This window comes from Macaca fascicularis, chromosome 19 (genome assembly GCF_037993035.2).
Source record: "Macaca fascicularis isolate 582-1 chromosome 19, T2T-MFA8v1.1".
Lineage (NCBI taxonomy): Eukaryota > Metazoa > Chordata > Mammalia > Primates > Cercopithecidae > Macaca > Macaca fascicularis.
Window position 1 is genome coordinate 41,572,791 of NC_088393.1, and position 14,725 is coordinate 41,587,515.

The 14,725-nt window shown below is 45.5% G+C and overlaps 1 protein-coding gene across 6 annotated transcripts in view; it reads left to right on the forward strand.

The window, feature by feature from the left end:
• The window catches only part of GARRE1 (granule associated Rac and RHOG effector 1), a 99,724-nt gene that overhangs the window by 5,741 nt on the left and 79,258 nt on the right, over positions 1-14,725 (forward strand). The window contains exon 1 of one of the 6 annotated variants that reach the window (XM_015440945.3): positions 4,603-4,655. The exons of 3 other annotated variants lie outside the window; for them this stretch is intronic. The gene's annotated coding sequence lies outside the window, so the exon portion shown is untranslated. Of the gene's footprint in view, positions 1-4,602; positions 4,656-10,443; positions 10,577-14,725 lie in introns of those variants that run through there. 2 more of the 6 variants (XM_045380928.2, XM_065536422.1) reach the window with 2 other exon arrangements.

Sequence of the window (14,725 nt, forward strand, 5' to 3'; positions counted from 1 at the left end):
TTAGAAATGAAGTATTTGTTGAAGGAATGAATGATCATCTGAGAATGACATCAGAATAAATGTTACACATATTAGCTATCTATAGAAAAGATATAAGTCGAAAGATATTTTGTAAATGTAGTTTGAAGAATCTCAGGGAAAACTTTAAATTCAACCAAACTGACCCAGCTATAACCCCAGGAAGGCATGCTTGGAATGCGTTTGTAGCCAGAAAGCTTAAACTTAATTTTGTATCCTCAGAAGAAATACTTGTGCTTCTGGGAGAGGATTGGGACAGTGTCTGGAAATTGGGGTGGCGGGTCCAAGAGAGGAATTAAGTGGTGTGTGTGTAGCACTGTCTGGGGCCCTGACCAGAGGAGCAGTGTGCAGTGTTCCCTCCACAAAGCCATCTGCACTAATGCACAGATGGGCGTGTCCCTGTTGTTGCCTCTGGCTTCGAGGGTCTCTCCTTTGCTTAGCGTCTGTCCTCTCAGTACCATCTGAGTAGAAGATAGCTGCATGTGGAGATTTCTTGGTAAGGAGAAAATGTGAGTGGTTGAGAGCTCTGCATCTAAGCTGCTTGGATCCGATCCTGGTCTTGGGATGCTGGCTAATCTTTCAGTTTTCTGATTTGTAGAATGGGGATAATAGTAGCACCTTTCTCTTAGTGTTGCAGTGAGGGCTCTGAGCACACTCCCTGGCACCTGTGATAAATATTCAATGAGAGTATTAGCTCTCGTTGGTGTTTATAAACTAGTAACTGGCCTCTGGTTCATATATCAGTCTTCTTTGAGCTTAGATAGCCTAAATAATCAGTCCCCATGAAACTGCTTGCTTCTGGTTGCATTGAATAAGCTGATAGACATTGGGAAGTAATGACAGATAAGCTGCTCCTAAACTGTTCATCCAGGAAATCCAGCCTGCAGTTCTCGGGAGACTTCCTGGAGAAGGCTGTTCTTGAGCTGAGTACCGTGGGAAAAAGTAAGTCCAGTGCCACAGCAAGAGGGGAGGACTCTTGGGCAGGGGCATGACACGTCCAAAGGTGTGAAGGTGAGAGCAAGCATGAGGTGTTTGAGCTGCAGGAGATTGAGGGTAGAGTCTGGACAGGTGTGAATAAGCAGTAGAGGGAAATGACATTGGAAAGTGGGACCAGTCCTTGAAATAACTGATAACAATGTCTAACGGGGCACTAACAGCACTTCAGGTCCTGTGCTGAGTCCTTCGACTCACTGTGCTAACGAGGTTTGATGCTGAGGGCTTTGTCTATATTGCCTTGTTCAATCCTCACAACAACCCTTTGATGTAGGTACTTACCTCTGGTATGTGTGGCATCATGTCACATGTCACCTGGCAGGTCTCTCTGTTTTTTTTTTTTTTTGAGATGGAATCTTGCTCTGTCACCCTGGCTGGAGTGTAGTGGCAGGCTCTCCGCTCACTGCAACATCCACCTCCCGGGTTCAAGTGATTCTTCTGCCACAGCTTCCTGAGTAACTGGGACTACAGGCGAGTGCCACCATGCCCGGCTTATTTTTGTATTTTCAGTAGAGACAGGGTTTCACCATATTGGCCAGGCTGATCTCGAACTCCTGACCTCGTGATCCACCCACCTCGGCCTCTCAAAGTGCTGGAATTACAGGCGTGAGCCACCGCGCTGGCCTCAAAATATGAATTACCTTTTTTTTTTTTTTTGGAGGCAGAGTGTCTCTCTCACCCAGGCTGGAGTACAGTGGCACGATCTCAGCTCATTGCAACCTCCACCTCCTGGGTTGAAGTGATTCTCCTGCCTTGGCCTCCCAAGTAGCTGCAATTACACGTATGCACCACCATGTCCAGCTAATTTTTATATTTTTAGTAGAGATGGGGGTTTCACTGTATTGGCTAGGCTGGTTTCGAACTCCTGACCTCAGGCGATCCGCCCGCCTTGGCCTCCCAAAGTGCTGGGATTATAGGCGAGAGCCACCTCACCTGGCCTCTGCTTCTTGATTCAGCCTGCACATGGCTGCCAAGGTAACTCCCACTGTCTTATATAGGTTTAAAAGCTTTTCGTGATCCTGTTTCCTGATGAAGTCCAAGCACACTAAGATTCTCTGACTTCAAGAGAAACCACGAAGTTAAAATGTAAAAATATGTACATCTTAGAATTTAATAAAAACAGCACAGGTGCAGATGTAGATCAAGATCAGAGAAATAATCAGTGAAAAAAGCAAGGTGCAGAACAATGTATATTTGCCCATTTGTGCTTTTCTAATTTTAAACAAATTTCTCCACTTTTGAAGTAATATGTGCTTATTTGTTTAAAAATATATATATAGGCCAGGCATGGTGGCTCACGCCTGTAATCCCAGCACTTTGGGAGGCTGAGGTGGGCAGATCACCTGAGGTCCGGAGTTCAAGACCAGGCTGACGACATGGTGAAACCCCATCTCTACTAGAAATACAAAAATTAACCAGGCATGGTGGTGGGTGCCTGTAATCCCAGCTGCCCGGGAGGCTGCGGCAGGAGAATTGCTTGAACCTGGGAGGCGGAGGTTGCAATGAGTGGAGATCGTGCCACTGCATTCCAGCCTGGGTGACAAAGCGAGACTCCATCTCAAAAATAATAAATAAAATAAATAATGTCTCCCTGTCTCGATAGATAGAGAGAGAGATACACATGAAATAGGTTTATAAGTGCAGAAATAATTTCTGGAATGACAGAAAAGAAACAGTGGTGGTTTTTGGGATGAGACCCCAGAAAACTAGGCTGTTAGGCTGAGTTAGCTTTTTCTTTGCATACCATTTTGTATGGTGTGAATTTTTTTCCCTGTGTATATGTATTTTCTTTCTTTCTTTGTTTTTCTTTTTTTTTTTTCTTGAGACAGAGTCTTGTTCTGTTGTCTAGGCTGGAGTGCAGTGGTACAATCTTGGCTCACTGCAACCTCCGCCTCCTGGGTTGAAGCGATTGTCCTGTCTCAGCCTCCTGAGTCGCTGGGATTACAGGCGCCCGCCACCATGCCTGGCTAATTTTTGTATTTTTAGTAGAGACGGGGTTTCACCATGTTGGCCAGGCTGGTCTCGACCTCCTGAGCTCAAGTGATCCACCCGCCTTAGCCTCCCAAAGTGCTGGGATTACAGGCGTGAGTCACTGCACCCGGCCTATGTTTTCATTTTAACAATAACTTTTATAATAAATGTCTATGATGTACATGGCTGTTGTGTAGAGTGAACGCTGCATAGAGGTTAAGAGTGAGGACTGTGTAAGACGGCTTGGGTTCGAGGCCTGCCCCTGCCTTGACCTCAGTTTACCTCCTCTGAAAATGGAGAGGTAGTAATACCTGCCTCCTGGAGTTGTAGCGAGGCATTACTGAGTTAATATTTGTAAAGTCCTTGGAACAGTTCCCAGGAGGTATGTGTATGTCGTTGTCTGTGTTGCTCTGTCCCTGTGCTGTGCATGACAGTAAGTGTAAAGATGTGTCCAGCCTCTGTCTCTGATGCTCCCAGTTCATTTGGAAAGGGAGAGCACCAGCTAATGACAGAGACGGCAGAGGTTGCAGGAGTCAGAAAAGGCTCCTTGGGAGCTAAGGTGGCCGAAGATGGTTTCATCAAAACGGCGGATGTTAAATATGGGTAATTTCTAGAGGGAAAATAACACAAAGGGACTTTTTCCAAGGTTGTGTGTCCCAGCCAGCCTGAGGCAGGCAGAGGAGTCAGAAACAGGACAAGAGCTTTGAGGAGGCCTGAAATTGGGACATGTCATGTGATGGCATGTCATTGTTATATGGCAGAGTTTTTCTTGGCATATATATGAGACAATGATATGATTTGTAGATGACGGCATCTTTGACTCAATGAAGTGTGGTGGCTCTGCCTTGATGTTTGGAATGGCTGTGAGGTGTTCCTGTGTGATGTATTTAACAATCCTCGTAATGCAGGGCACGTGGGTTATTGCTCATAGCCAGTGTTGCTAGTGAGTGTTCTTGACGCAGGCTTCTACATTAACTGTGAGTCTGTTTTAGGATTCATGCCTAGATAGAGTATTGCTTTCTTTTTTTTTTTCAGTCATTTTGATTATGTTCCTTGTGTCTGGGCCACTGTCAGGTAAGTGTTTTTTCAAACTGACAGTTGCAAAGAATCATAATGGGAAGATTTTTGAAAGTGGAATTAGAGCGAGATACTACCTGAAAGAAAATATAATTTTCTTACTAAAAATGATTTTGGGATTAAGTACTAGCTAGATGCTAATTATGGCCAGGAAACCTGGAAATACTTGCGTCTTCCCTCACCCCACCCCCAGGTCCCAGAGGTGGATGTATGTGCATGGGAACAGAGGCGGGGGGGAAAGCTGGCTTGGTTCCCAGATTTGGGTGCCGCAGGTTCTGGTGACCTAGGCAGGAAGAGGCGGAAGTGGTTCCTCTCACTAGCCACAAGGACATGTGCTGCTTCTGGGTGTCAAGGTGGGAGAGAATGCACTGCAACCTTGTGCTTGAGTCACTTTGTAATGTACTTTGTAATTCGAGGTGATGCCACTCCTCAACTGTGTCCCTTCTGTTCTTTCCTCTGGCTTGGGGTTGAAAGAGGAGGGAGTGGTGGGCAGGGAAATGGGAGGAGCCATGACCTCTTTCCCCTCCAGCGCACAGGGCACTACTTCTTTTAGTTTGTTGCCTGGACTTAGGAGTTGGGCCCGGAGCTGCAGGAAAGTAAGTTTTATTTCTGAAAGTTGTTTTAACTTAATAGATTTTGGGGGTTCGAGGAAGTTTGTTTTCAACTAGTAGAAGACCAGAATTAAGAATTGCAGTGGAAGATGAAATGCTACCCTCTTACTAGTCCAGGGCCTCTTTCAGAGCAGTAGCTTTCATTTATGTAGACTGAGGGTATGGCGGAGGCTGTGCTTTATGGATGTAATCTTCAGCAGTACTGAGGCACAAGAGTTAGGCGACTTGCTCAAAGTTAGTAAGTGCCATTTATTCAGCTGATATTTACTAAGAGCAGGAATTCACATCTAGATCAGTCTGATTCCCATACCCATACCCGTAACTACTGCATTTTGGAAGTGTGGGGTTTCTATGAAGTTTCTTTGTATTGGAGCATCTACCTGAAAGGCGAGGAGCATTTTCTCCTTTTCCCTTATTAACAGTAAGCTCCTTGAGAGCAAGCATTATGTCTGTCTCTTCACTACTGCATCCTGGATGCTGGGAGCAGTGCTATGCACTTAGTAGAACCTTGGTGAACGTTTGAGTATGTGAAGGCTTATGGCACAGATAAGTGGCAGAGTTGGAAGCCAGCCAGGAGGTGAACCATTGCGGGCCTGCTCCCTGGGGCTGTCTTCCCTGCCTAGCGAGTGGATGGTGAGGAATCACCTAGAATTTTCTCATTTTTTAATGTTTGACCTGCTGAAATATTTCTAGGGAAGAATGGGCTCCCTGGCTGTGACTCTGATTTTCTGTTTTTATTTTTTAATTTTTATTTTTTTGAGACAGAGGAGTCTCGCTCTGTCGCCCAGGCTGGAGTGCAGTGGCATGATCTCGGCTCACTGCAACCTCTGCCTCCTGGGTTCAAGCGATTCTCCTGCCTCAGGCTCCTGAGTAGCTGGGACTACAGGCGCCCGCCACCACACCCAGCTAATTTTTGTATTTTTAGTAGAGATGGGGTTTCGCCATGTTGGCCAGGATGGTCTCGATCTCTTGACCTCGGCCTCCCAAAGTGCTGGAATTACAGGTGTGAGCCATTGCGCCAGGCGACTTTCTAGTCTTTTTGAGGGATGGGAAGGTTTGCTGGGTATGCAGAATTGGAGTCAGTGTTCTCAGCTTGGAAGAGATGTTACAATTTAGTGATAACATTTTTTATGGATGCCTTAAATTCTCAGAAACGGTCTTGAATCTTAAGTTTATCTAAAATTTATATATATAATCCCTCTCCATAGTAAGAAAAAAAATTTCTAAATTATAGTTTGATTTATCTGTTAATATATAAGCTTCTGGATAAATACTTGTTTTTTTTTTACCCATGTGAGGTTAATTTTGGATAGGTTCCATAGTGCAAAGTTGTTAAGAATGGCAGTATAGAATTTTTAAGTTTTCTTGGGCCAAACATGGTAGTTTATGCCTATATCCCAGCACTTTGAAGGGCTTAGGTGGGAGGATCGCTTGAGGCCAGGAGTTCAAGACCAACCTGAACAACACAGCAAGACCCCGTCTCTGCAAAAAAAAATAAAAAATTACCCAGGCATGATGGTGTGTGCCTATAGTTCCAGCTACTTGGGAGGCTGAGGTAGGAAGTTGCCTGAAGCCCGGGAGATCGAGGCTACAGTGAGCCGTGATCACACAGCTGCGGTACTTTAGCCTTGGCTACAGAGCAAGAGACTGTAGGGTCTCACTGCAGCCTCAATCTCCCTGGCTCAAACCATCCTCCTACCTCAGCCTCCCAAGTAACTGGGACTACAGATATATGCCAGCACACTGGGCTAATTTTTTTTGTTTACTTTTAGTAGAGTCAAAGTCTTGCTATGTTGCCCAGGCTGTTCTTGAGCTCCTGAGCTCAAGCAGTCTTCCTACCTTGGCCTCCCAAAGTGCTGAGATTACAGGTATGAGCCACAGCGTCCAGCCAAGACCCTGTCTTTAAAAAAATAAGTAAAAACAAAAACAAAAAAATATAATTTTAAGTCTTCTTAAATAACTTTCTAATGGACATAATTAGTTTTCAGTAGTCCAACCATTTTTTACGTTTTGAAAACTTTTTGGGATACCTGGGCTTTTTCACATTGTACCACACTGTAACAAAAATAAACTGCAGGTTTCTAACTGGTGTAGATTTTTTTTTTTTTTTTTTTTTTTTTTTTACAAATTAGGTTTGAATAAATTATGTAATTGCTTTGTGATTTTTTTTTTTTTTTTTGAGACGGAGTCTTGCTCTGTTGCCCAGGCTGGAGTGCAGTGGGGTGATCTTGGCTCACTGCAACCTCCACCTTCCAGGTTCAAGCGATTCTCCTGCCTCAGCCTCCTGAGTAGCTGGGATTGCAGGTGCCTGCCACCATGCCTGGCTAATTTTTGTATTTTTAGTAGAGATGGGGTTTCATCATGTTGGCCAGGCTGGTCTCGAATTCCTGACCTCAAGTGATCCACCTGCCTCAGCCTCCCAAAGTGCTGGGATTACAGGCGTGAGCTACCGCACCTGGTGCTTTGTGCTTTTTTTTTTTTTTTTTGAGATAGGTCTTGCTCTGTCGCCCAGGTGGGAGTGCAGTGGCACCATCTTGGCTCACTGCAAGCTCCGCCTCCTGAGTTCATGCCATTCTCCTGCCTCAGCCTCCCGAGTAGCTGGGACTACAGGCGCCTACCACCACAGCCGGCTAATTTTTTGTATTTTTAGTAGAGATGGGGTTTCACTGTGTTAGCCAGGATGGTCTCGATTTCCTTACCTGGTGATCCGCCTGCCTAGGCTCCCAAAGTGCTGGGATTACAGGTGTGAGCCACTGCGTCCAGTCTGTGATTTAAAAAAAAAAAAAAATTTACTTAGAAATAAATTATTTTCATTCCCTGATTTACATTTGAATTTCCACCAACAACACAATTTGTTGTCATGTTTTCATAGTACTTGGGAACATTTGATGCAGAAATTTTTAATGGTCCAAGAGTATTTTAGTAAATAGATGAAACCTTCATTTTACCTGAAAAAACTTTTTCGGAAGTTTAGGAGCCAGCTTTGTTCATCCTTTGGTGATGGGTGGTGGTTTGTATGTGTTTGTAGACAAAACTTTCCTTGGCGGGGATTTGCCCCTTTTTTTTGTTGTTTCTTCTTTCTTTGAAGGTCTCTGTTTAACAAAGATTTTTTTTGGCTCACAGTGTTCCTCTAATAGAATTCCTTCAAGAGTTCTAATACTAGTTTTGTTTTGCTTTGTTTTGATGGCAGCAGGTTCTGAGAATGAGCTTTTGACTTCATAAGAAGACTAAAACAATAGTCTTAGAGTACAGTTAAGTCAATTTATTGCCAGAAAATCAGACAGACAGCTGGGTCTGTCCTCATCAGGACCAAGTAATACTGGATTTTTTTTTTTCATTAAATGTTCACTATTTTTCTTTGTATGAAATTGAGGCCAGGCATAGTGACTCACACTTGTAATCCCAGCACTTTGGGAGGGTGAGGTGGGAGGATTGGTTGAGTCCAGGAGTTTGAGACTGGCCTGGGCAACACTGTGAGACCCCATCTCTTAAAAAAACAGGCCGGGCGTGGTGGCTCAAGCCTGTAATCCCAGCACTTTGGGAGGCCGAGACGGGCGGATCACGAGGTCAGGAGATCGAGAGCATCCTGGCTAACACGGCGAAACCCCGTCTCTACTAAAAAAATACAAAAAATTAGCCGGGCATGGTGGCGGGCGCCTGTAGTCCCAGCTACTCAGGAGGCTGAGGCAGGAGAATGGCGTAAACCCGGGAGGCGGAACTTGCAGTGAGCTGAGATCCAGCCACTGCACTCCAGCCTGGGCGACAGAGCGAGACTCCGTCTCAAAAAACAAAACAAAACAAAACAAAAGAAAGAAAAAAGAAATTCAATATGTGGTGATTACTACCCGTTTCATTTACTTTTTTCCTTATTAATGTAGTGACTGCTTAAAAAAATGTTATGCATTGATCTTCCTGTTCCTCCCCCACCAAAAATAAAAGCAAAAACAACAAACCACCCCTCAATTGAAACAAAATTAAGCCTGTTCTTTATCTATATGACTACTTAGCACATTTGACCTATTTTTTTAAGACCTCTGTTATTTTGAAAGTAAATTTTGGCTCCGTTGACCTTGTGGTTAGAAAAGTTGTTCTTCTGCTTAAATGAAATGATCAGTTGTTTGTAGATTACCAAATATAAAAGCTCTTCAGAACCGCTAATGATAAGTTGCTTTGGCTTCATAGAGGAACACCATGGTTTGTGGTGGTAGATTGTTACAGAGTGAATGTCAGTACCAGAGGCGGTCATGGATCACCACGTGGAAGCAGGTTGTTCCCACGTGAGACTGGTAGCAAGCAGGTGGTGCATCTGTCTCCTTTCCCACTGCATCCTGGGTGTCTGGAGCCTCACAGGGTTGACCTGTGTCACTGGCGGGGGGGGGGGTGGGGATGGTTGTAGAAGCCTCCTTATTTTACTTATGATAGATTCTGACACTGATTAGAAGGTTTATTCAGTAGTTTTTTTCCTATCCGCCTGAGTTTTCATAGCTCAATATAGGATAACCTGGGCTTCGGACTTTGTCAACCAATCAGTTATATAGTAGCTCTGTTTTGTTTTTAAAATTTATTTCTCAGGCCGGGCGCGGTGGCTCAAGCCTGTAATCCCAGCACTTTGGGAGGCCGAGACGGGCGGATCACAAGGTCAGGAGATCGAGACCATCCTGGCTAACACGGCGAAACCCCGTCTCTACTAAAAACACAAAAAATTAGCCGGGCGAGGTGGCGGCGCCTGTGGTCCCAGCTACTCGGGAGGCTGAGGCAGGAGAATGGCGTGAACCCGGGAGGCGGAGCTTGCAGTGAGCTGAGATCTGGCCACTGCACTCCAGCCTGGGCGACAGAGCGAGACTCCGTCTCAAAAAAAATAAATAAAATAAAATAAAATTTATTTCTCTTTCTTTCTTTCCGTCTTTCCGTCCTTCCTTCCTTCCGTCCTTCTGTCCTTCTGTCCTTTCCTTTCCTTTCCTCTCCTGTCCTGTTCTGTCCTTTCCTTCTTTCCTTGTTTCCTTCTTTCCTTCCTCTTGCTGTGTTACCCAGGCTGTAGTGCAGTGGCATGATCATAGCTCACTGCAACCTTGAACTCCTGGGCCCAAGTGATCCTCCTGCCTTGGCCCTCTGAAGTGTTAGGATTACAGCGTGAGCCACCACACCTGGCCCTTGTTTTGTTTTAGTAGCTACCTGTTGACTAGAAAAATAGTTTAATCTTGGCCTCCTTAAAACTTTTTCATTGATATTTCTTACTCTGCTAGAACAGTTCAGTTTTTGCATGTCTTCAAGTGAACATGCTTTAGTATTAATTCCTTGGAATTAATACTTGGGTCCAGTTTTGTCCAATTTTCCTTTTGGAGCAGTGTTTCAGGCACAGAAATAGTCTGGGCTTGGTGGACCCCACCCCAAAGTGTCACTTCCTTTCCTCTGGCCTTGCTCTCCATGCCCGCCTTTCTCTTGTGATGTTTTAATGATACCCTCCCTGCTCGGTGATTTGTGTTCAGGAAGCTAGGCAGTGATTACTTTTGTTTCTGCTTTGTGAACTTCCTCCCCCACTTCCTATTTTTACCGCAGTTGCACAGGAAATGAGGCGGCTCCTGGCTGGCTGCTGCTAAGCAGTGATTTTAGGTGGCAGAGGACAAGGCCTTAGGGCCTGAGCCATTTAAGGCATTTTCCACCTTAGTCTTTTCACTACCTTCTTCCTCTGGGAGTCATAGGAACATGATTTTATGATTGGGTTGAAGTGACATCATGTCCTCAGCCTTGTGGGTGGAGATAGGGGTTGCTGTTTAGTTTGAGGACAGCACTTTTGTGAAGAGGAGGTAAGGGCTTTTTCAGCAGTAACAGTGTGGGTGGGATGTTGTGGCCCTGTGGCCTCTGCAGCTTGAGGGAAGGTTAAGTTGAAGGGAGAGGCCTTGTTGCAGGTAAGGATGGGAAGGTGGATTCTGGTTACTCTCTAGGGGGCCTTGACTGGCAGCTTGAAGTGAACTGAGGAGCCCAGTCTTCTCTCTGATATCTTTGAGGAGGGCCTCAGCCTCAATGGCACTCTCCTTCATCTGAACTCATGGCATTTATTTTCTAAACGACTTATTTAGCATTTATCAGTCTCTTTTTTGATGATGCCTCTTTTTATCTTATGGACCGGTTATAGCTTAATTTATGGAGAAAGTTTGTATCATCTCCCCAGAAAGAAGTAACTTGTTATACATTAGTTAACTTGAATATGGAAGGTGCTCAAAGCATTAGTTTATCGGGGATTCTTAAGAGCTGCACTATTAACATTTTGGGGTGGATAATTCTTTGTAGGGGCTGTCTTGTGCATTACAGGATGTTCAGCAGCACTTCTGGCCTCTGCCCACTGGATGCTACCCACTAGCACTTGCCCAGTGTGACAACCAAAGCATCTCCAGACATTGCCAGGTATTGGTAGGGCAGAGAGGGACACATAATTATACTTTTCCCCACTTGTTGAGAACCACTGTGTTAAAGAATTGAATTACTAATTTATAAAATAGAATAAAGGAGAATGTTTGGTTCCCTGGGACTGAAGCCATTTGTTAGTTTCTACTTCCATATCTGACATTCTCATAATTGTTAGTTTGCTACTTAGAGTGTACTGTGCTCTATCAGCTTCAGCTAGCATTCAGGTATACCTTCTGTGCACTTTTTTTTTTTTCTTTTTTGAGATGGGGTCTCACTCTGTTGCCCAGGCTAGAGTGCTGTGGCACAGTCTTGGCTGACTGCAACCTCTATCTCCCAGGTTCAAGTGATTCTCCTGCCTCAGGCTAACTAGTAGCTGGGACTACAGGTGTGCGCCATACACGCACACCACACCACACACCATACCACACCCGTCTTTTTAGTAAAGACGGGGTTTCACCATGTTGGCCAGGCTGATCTCGATCTCCTGACCTCGTGATCCACCTGCCTCAGCCTTCCAAAGTGCTGGGATTACAGGCGTGAGCCACCGCGCCGGGCTTTTTCTGTGTACTTTCATTGAAAGAGCTAGGGGCTGGGCACGGTGGCTCATGTCTGTAGTACCAGCACTTTGGGAGCTGAGGCAGAAGGATCGCTTGAGCCCAGGAGTTTGAGACCAGCCTGGGCAATGTAGGAAGACCCCATCTCTACAAAAAATCAAAAAATAAAAATTAGCTAAGCTACTTAGGAGGCTGAGGTGGGAGGAACATTTGAGCCTGGGAGGTCAAGGCTGCAGTGAGCTATGATCATGCCATTGTACTCTAGCCTGGGCCACAGAGCAAGTCTCAAAAAAAAAAAAAAAAGCTAGGGCCTGAGCCTTTGGCAGGCTAGCTTCTTGTCCTCATAGAAGGCATTCTGTCAGCTTCTATGCCTTGATTTTGCTTGCTCTGGGAGTCAAGTTCCTTGAAAGCTGAGTAGTGCAAGGGTAAAGGAGGCAATGAGAAGCATTTAGGCTATAATAATAACAATAGGTAACATTTATGGAGCAGTTGCTATAGAACTGGCACTATGGTGAACAGGATTGCAGGATTGAAAGGACAGGCTAGTCAGGGAACAGGACAGGGACCATCTGGTTTAGGTTAAAAGTTGGTTGTGCCTTTGACCAAGCAAGGCAGTAAATGTAGCAGGAGGAGTGGGAAATGGAAAGGTGATGGTAAAACTTTTTTTTTTTTTGGAAACATAGTCTTGCTCTGTTGCCCAGGCTGGAGTGCAGTGATGCAATCTTGGCTCACTGCAACCTCTGCCTCCTGGGTTCAAGTGATTCTCCTGCCTGTCTCCCAGGTAGCTCGGATTACAGGCGCCCGCAACCATGCCTGACTAATTTTTGTATTTTTAGTAGAGACAGGGTTTTGGTCAGGCTGTCTCAAACTCCTGACCTCAGGTGATCCACCCACCTCAGCTTTCCAAAGTGCTGGGATTACAGGCGTGAGCCCCCATGCCTGGCCGTGAAGAGGTAAAACTTGAAGACCCTGCGGAGATGCCTCATGGGTCTGGTCCTTGGAGAGGGAGGTCTTGACTGGAGAGTTGAATTTGGGAATCGTCAGCAGTGATATGGAGCATGATCTCCTTGAGAGAAGTCACTTTTCATTGCTCCAGCTTAACTTCGCCTCAGTTCCAAGAAGCTGACAGCCTTAACCATCTCCTAAGAGTGGTAAACAGAGTGCCGTGGTCTGGATATTTGACAGAGGTGGGATGGTGCGAGGATGGAGAGCTCAATCTCTCGCAGCAGATTGCCATGTCCCAGACCTAGCTGTGTGGTGACCATTCTCTTAGCCATGTGTTGAGAACGTGAAGAACTCACTTCATCTTGTTAGATGCCTCACCTACCTTACGGGGTCATTGTGATAACCTCGTAATTTGATAACATGGCCAGGTATGATGGCTTATGCCTGTAATCCCGGCACTTTGGGAGGCCAAGGAGGTTGGATCACTTGAGGTCAGGAGTTCAAGACCAGCCTGGTTAACATGGTGAAAACCATCTCGACTAAAAACACAAAAATTAGCCAGGCGTGGTGGTGCATGCCTGTACTCCCAGTTACTTGGGAGGCTGAGGCTGGTCAGTCGCTTGAACCCAGAAGGTGGAGATTGCAGTGAGCCGAGATTGTGCCACTGCACTCCAGCCTGGCCAGCAGAGGAAGACCCTGTCTCGAAAATAAATAAATAAATAAATAAATAAATAAATAAATTTGATAACATGTAAAGTGCATAGCACAGTGCCTGGCTCTTACCCACAGTTAATATCAGCTGTTTCAAGTTATTTTATATCTAAAGCTCCAAGTATAATGCTTGGCACGTCGTAGACACTTAGTGACTGGTCCATTTCTTTGGGGAGTACTTGTGTGGATGTGGCATGTCTTCACTAGCTTATTTATTTATTTTAAACAGAACCTTATTTCTAGCATCTAACTGCTGCCTCTGTGGTTGGCAAGCGTGACTTCACGAACGTTGTAAAGAAATATCTTTAAATAAATACTGAGGGTGAACTAATAATTCAACAAATATCTATTAAATGTTTACAACGTGCTTAGCACCCTTGGATGTTTTGAATGAGCTCAGGGGTCCTGGGGGTTGGAGGTGGCAGGGAAACCCGGAGCGAACCGGCAGTTGTGATCTAGCATGTTACAGTACAGCAGAGTTAATGTTAAGATGGGGCTAAAAACAGGGTGTTACGGCAGCAGAGGAACCCCTCGCTCAGTCTGTCAAAGTGGTTTCTCAGAAGAAGTGATGCCTAAGTTAGACATCCAAGAGGAATGAGAGTGAGCCAAGAGAGCTTTCCAGACAGTGGAAATGAAACGTTTGGCCAGGTGGCGAGAGGGAAGATGGCACATGTAGGAAGTGGGTGGTGTTGGGTGTAAGAAAATTGGGAAGGATAGTGGAGAGCCATAGTGGATTTTAAGCACAGAGTGGTGTGATCACATTGACTCTGGAGACACAGCATCCGGAGGGGAGTAGCCCAGGCATTTGGAAGATCACTCAGGAGGTGCCTCTGTAATTCAGCCAGTAGGTAAAAACAGTAGCCTTGGTACGGCAGTGAAGATAGAAGGGAAAGGACTTGAGAGATACTAAGAAGGCAGGAAGGGGGCGGGCACTGTGGCTCACGCCTGTAATCCCTGCACTTTGGGAGGCTGAGGCAGGCGGATCACCTTGGGTCGGGAGTTCGAGACCAGCCTGACCAATATGGAGAAACCCTGTATCTACTAAAAGTACAAAATTAGCCAGGCGTGGTGGTGCATGCGTGTAATCCCAGCTACTCGGGAGGCTGAGGCAGGAGAATCGCTTGAACCTGGGAGGCGGAGGTTGCAGTGAGCCGAGATCTCGCTATTGCACTCCAGTCTGGGAAACAAGAGTGAAACTCCATCTCAAGAAGGCAGGAAGGATAAGACTGTGATTAATTGGATGTGAAGGAGAGTGAGGAGTAGAGGTAACTCCCAGGTTTCTGCCTTGTTCAAGTAGGCAGATGGTGATGTCATTTGCCAAGACTGGGAAGGCATATTGAAAAACTTGGGAAATTTGGTTTTGGACTTTTGACTTTGGGACCTGTCCACTAGGCAGTTGAATATTTGGGTTCTGGAGCACAGGACAAAGATCTGGGCTAG